Consider the following 6023-nt stretch of genomic DNA (forward strand, 5'->3'; position numbering starts at 1 on the left):
CTTGCTGCAGGGAATCATTACTGATGTAAAGCTGAGCTTGACCTGAAGTCATTAGCCCAGATTTTTCAGACCTTCCACACCTCATGGTCTGGCCCCACAAATTAGACTTTGTGTTGAATTTTTCAGCTCAGTAAGGCTTTTGCGCTGCAAATTGCTGGCCCAGCAAGGGCAGTGGAGCATCTAGAAACTTGGTGAACAATGAGTCCAACTCCTTAAGCAGAGGGAATTAGAAATTATGGGGGAACAATGAAGAAACCAATAGAATGAAATAGATTCAAATCAGAGACAGAAAGTGAAGTTGATTTAATTCAAAGAGAGGAGGGGACACAGAAAAGTAAGAAAAATATTTTAAAAGTTTATATTTTAAAAAACTCAGAACAACAACGTCATTGCCGTCTCATTTTGGACTCTTCTACTCTGGTAAAAGAACTTGGCTATTCACTTTATCCATGCCTCTCATGGTTTTATATTCCCTATAAGGTCACCCCTCAGCCTCCTACACTCCAGGCTCTACACCTGATGAAAGGCTTTTGCCCGAAACGTCGATTTTCCTGCTCCTCGGATGCTGCCTGGCCTGCTGTGCTTTTCCAGCACCACTCTAATCTAGACTCTGGTTTCCAGCATCTGTAGTCCTTGTGTTTACCTTGGAAAAATGTCCCAGCCTATCCAACTTCTCCTTATAACTCAAATCTGTTATTTTGCAGAAACATAAAACTCATCTACAAAAGGTCCTTATGCTGTTAAGTGGCAGCCCTAAATTTCTGCTTCGAGTTTAATAATTAATTAATACATGAATGCAAGAATGTTTTGGAACTCCCAGGGAAGTTAAGAGTGAGTTGTGATGAGCATAAGGCCAAATTCTCCCGGGATTTGTGACCATTCACAATGCCTGGAATACCTCTTTCACTGTACATCTTGCTGGACCATTTACACACTAATAAAATGAGCTCATTACTCCAAGGATTGAGTACATGCAGTTGTTGAGTAATAAAGCCTTAATTCTTGTTTTATATGAATCTGAAATAACTGCACAGAGGCCAGTACCCTGTCACTAAGTCAATCTTTATTTAATAGTAGAAAGTGAAAACTGCAGATGCTGGAGATCAGAGTCTAGAGTTTATTGCTGGAAAAGCACAGCAGGTCAGGCAGCATCCGAGGACCAAGAGAATCAACGTTTCAAGCATAAGCCATTCATCAGGCTTATACCCAAAACATCAATTCTCCTGTTCCTTGGATGCTGCCTGAATTGCTGTGCTTTTCCAGCACCACACTCTCGACTCTCTGTTTACTAGTGCACAGTACACTGGCTGTAGCTAGCCAGCTCAGAGTCAGTTGCCCAAACTGAGGAGATTCTAATATCCCAGTTATATTGGTTAGGGCTTTCCTGACTGACCCAGGTTAACAAACACAATCAATGACCTTGTAGTCAACAAGGTCAAACTGGTTCCAATCACTACAGAATCTAATTTAGTTTATAATAGTATTAAACTGAAATCTACACATTAAATTCTGTAGTTTCCAATCCCTTAAGCAGGGTATTAACAATGCTTCCAGTGAAAGAGCAGTTTAAATGAAAAGACAGTTGAATCTAGATCCTCATGAAGTGTGTCAAATTGGTATTTTCTCTTAGCATACTAAACTAATCAACTTAATACTAAGTTGCACAGTGTACAATTTAGATTGATTGCTGAAGTTAAGTGGTTTAGGGAGTTCACAGGAGGAAGGGAGAAAGGTGTTTTGTTATTTTTGCTTTTCCTCAATCTTTTTAGCCTCAAGAATTGGTTTTTACTCTGCTATAAAGAGAAGCTGGTTATTTGACAAGTATCTAGCAAATGACTAAGATTTATTCTATTCCTTAGATTCCACATTGGATAGCACCTCATGGAAAGTCAATGAAGCATACAAAAACATAATAAAACACAAAATTGAGTAAAATAATTAAGAAGCTCCATAGAAGACATTAAAGATGGCAGGACAGGTGATGTAGTTGCATTATGTGGGAATTCCTGATTGCCAGTTTGGTGCAGAGCAAACATGTGTAGCAAGTTTGGAGGTTCAACAATGGACACTATAGCACTTTGGTGAAGAGTAAAAGTTACCTGGACTCTTCTAAATCTGCAGCGGCAACACGATTTGGAATATTTGCTCAAGGCTGGAGAAGAACTAGCAGTGGGAGGTGTAAGGGTCTTTGCAGTGTCAGTGACCTATAGGACATGGAGGAGGTTATGAATAGTTAGTATGAGAGGCTAAGTGTCAAGAACAGAATCTGAAAGGACATATGGTTTGCATTATTTCTTGAACCATGTGCAAATTGGCACGGGGAATATCAGATTAGAGGTCAAATGCATGACTGAAAAACTGGTGTGGGCAAAGTGGAACGTGGTTTGTGGGATACTTGCCTTCATCCACCAGAGCATTAAGTACAGGAGTTGGGAGGCCACATTTGGAGTACTGTGCACAATTCAGGTTGCCCTAATAAAGGAAGGATGTTATTAAACTGGAAAGGATACAAAAAAGATTTATAAGGATGTTACCAAAATTGGAAGGTGTGAGTTATTAGGAGAGGCTGGATATGCTGGGACTTTTTTCTTGGAGTGTAGGAGGCTGAGGGGCAACCTTAGAGGTTAATAAAATCATGAGGGGCATGGATAGGATGAATAGCCAAGATCTTTTCCCTAGGGTAGGGGAGTCTATGACTTTAAAATGGTGGAAGGATATCTCTGTTAGTTATTGATGGTGTTAGCACAGTAAAGAAGGATAACCTAAGTTCAAGAAATCAACAGTTTGGGTAGACATGATAAATAGAAATGACAAGCAGTTGCTTGTGTGAGTGATGTACAGTTTCTTTAATAGTAACCACAAAGAACTGTGGGACATAAAGGAAGAATTACTGACAGGCTGTCAGAAGGGCACACAATAATTATAAGAGACTTTAAACTACAAATAGACTGAAAAAAAATCAAGTAGACAAGGGTGGCCTAGATGAGGAGTTCATAGAATGTTTTTAAGATAATTTCCTGGAACTGCCTGTTCTGGGCCAATCAGAGAGCAGACTGTTACTAGACTTGGTAATAGTGTAATATGATTGGGCTAATTAATGATCTCACAGTGAAGGTGCCTGAGGTAGCAGAAGCAATAATATGACTGAATTTTATATCCATTTGAGGGAAAGAAGAGTGAGTCTGAGATTATATTTTTAAATTTATATCCTGGGCGTGAAAGCAGAAATGAACTAAAATGAACTGGAAAATCAGAATGGGTCAAAGACCTGCAGGAGTAGACATTGAAAGTAATATTTCAGAATATACAGAATAGATACGTTCCAATGAGTAAGACAAATTCCAAGTGTTAGACCTACGGCGATTAGCAAGATATGTTAAAGGTGGTATTGCACTAAAAGTTAAAAGCTGTACTATATTTGTACAAAGCCATGTGACAGGTCAGAAAATTACTCAGTATATAAACACTGCGAAGAACGACCACACAAATTAATAATCATGGAAAGATTAGAACATAAGAGAAAACTAGGCAGAAAAATAAAAAAAAAGTTAAGAGCTTCTCTAAATATTTAAAGAAAACTGAGTTAACAATATGAATGGCCTTTCAAAAGTGAGACTGGAGAATTAATAATGGAAAATAAGGAAGTGGCAGATGAATTGAACAGGTATGTGTATTGATCTTCACCATAGAGGATAAAAGCAACATCCAAGAAGTAGGGTCTGATGCTATAGACTTCACAACTTTAATAACTTCATAAGTTGAAAGAATCAACAATAGTTCCATCTGAAATAAACTGCTCCTTGAGATGAAAGGGGCAAGGAGAAACTGTTAGAAAGCAATTAGAGGAAATACATGAATTAACCATCTCTGCAAAGGCACAGCACAAAGAAACTGTTTCCTGAGAGAGAGAAGCTAACACTGCTTGATAACCTGCTACCTCATGACAGATGGGCCATTAAATCTGCCTGTAGAAAGAATGTTCTGACGTAAAGGGGATAATTGCAGGAAAAGCTATATTTAAATGGACAGACATAAAGGAACAAGGGACCTACGTCTGATAAGAAGGCAAGCTACAGACTTGAGGTCTCCAGAAGTGTAATCAATGTTTGGGATGAAAGAATCTATTGAATCATCAATTATGTCACACCACAAACTTAAAAGAAAGAAAATTTTATAAGAATCACGTTCATAACTCTCCTTTAGCAGAACTTCGAAGAACAACACTGAACAAGGATCAAACCCTGGACATTTCAGATGCTGTTGATTAGAATCATAGCTAAATTCCACCATTAATCGGGTAATAACAAAACTGAGTTGTGAGGCTTAATTTGCTTACTTGAGGGATCTTACTTTGGTTGCTATGTGCTGTTTCATTATTTGATTGTGAGATTTCTTAATAAGTAGCCTAATTAAAGGTAGCTTGTGGTGATTTACACACAAAAGGTGATAAATCAAAATATGGAAGGGAGTGGGTGGGGTAAGTCTCTGAAAACTCACCATCACCAGAGAAGTCACTTTGAATAAATTTTTGGTGCCATAGGCTGACAAATGCTTGAGTTCAAATGGACTTCATCTCAGGATCTTAAAAGAAGTGGTTAGCAGGATAATTGTTACATTTCTTTTAATTTTCCAAAACTCCTCTGATGTGGGGATGGTTCCATGAGATTGAAGGACTGTAAATGTAATTACTATATTTAATAAAGATGGGAGACAGAAAGCAGGAAACTACAGGACACTTAATGTACCATTTGACAAAAGGCAAAAAGTTATTACTTGACTAGTTAGAGCAGAGCACTAGGATAAAGTGAAGGCAATCAGGCAGACTCAGCCTAGTCTTGTGAAAGGGTAATTGTGTTTGACCAATCTATTGGAGTTTTTCAAAGGGGTTGCACATCATGCTGTGCATAAAGGAGAACCAGTGAATGAACTGTACTTCAGTTCCCAGAAGCCATATGATAAAATTCCATATCAAAGGTTATTATAGAAAATAAAAGGCCATACTGTTAGGGGACAGCATATTGGCATGCTGATTGGCTAGCTAACATTCTGCTGAGAGACAGCTTTTTCAGATTGGCAAGATGCGGTCTGCCACAGGGGTCAGTGCAGTGACCTCGAGTGTTTGCAATTTATATAAATGACTTGGATGTAGAGACAGAAGGTATAGTTGCCTGTTTTACTAATGACACAAAAATAGATAGGAAGGTAAGTTGTGAAGAGGACATAAAAAGAATAAGGTACCTATTACATGAATGGGCAAATATGTGACAAGTGGATTATATTATAGGAAAATATGAAATAGTCCATTTTGACAGAAAGAATAAAAAAGAAACATCATCTAACTGATGAGCGGTTACAGAGCTTTAACATGCAGAGGAATCTGGGTCGCCTCATGCATCAATCATAAAAGGACAGTATGCAGGTCCAGCAAGTCAGTAGGAAAGCTCATCATAAGTTATTATTTATCATAAGAGCAAATGAATACAGAAGTAGGGAGGTTACATATCAATTATATAGGGCATTGGATTATTGTGCACAGCATTGATTGGGTAGTTCAGTTGGTTGGATGGCTGGTTTGCAATTCAGAGTTACAACAGCCCCAGTACAATTCCCATATCATTTGAAGTTACTGTGAAGGTCCTACCTTCTCAGCCTCGAGTCTTGCCTGAGGCATGGTGACAAGTTAAACTACCTGCAGTCAGCTCTCTCTCTCTAATGAGACATTGCTGGGACAATGGCAACTTTACCTTTACCTTAGGTAAATGTGGACATCACATTTCAGAGAAGGTTTACTTGAATACAAATCTGGAATAGAGGGATTGTATTATGAGGAAACATGAGTCAGAGTAGGCTTGTATCTGTTGGAGTCTGAAGGAGTAAGGGTGGCTTGATTGCAATGTATAAAATCCTGAGGAATTTTGACAATGTAGATGTGGAAAGGATGTTTCTTCTTAGATCTTTTGCTATAAATTCTGTGTCTTATGATCCTGCCCCACAGATACTTGATGAAAGAGTAGCTGTCTGAA

This window comes from Chiloscyllium punctatum, chromosome 3 (assembly GCF_047496795.1).
Source record: "Chiloscyllium punctatum isolate Juve2018m chromosome 3, sChiPun1.3, whole genome shotgun sequence".
Taxonomy (NCBI): domain Eukaryota; kingdom Metazoa; phylum Chordata; class Chondrichthyes; order Orectolobiformes; family Hemiscylliidae; genus Chiloscyllium; species Chiloscyllium punctatum.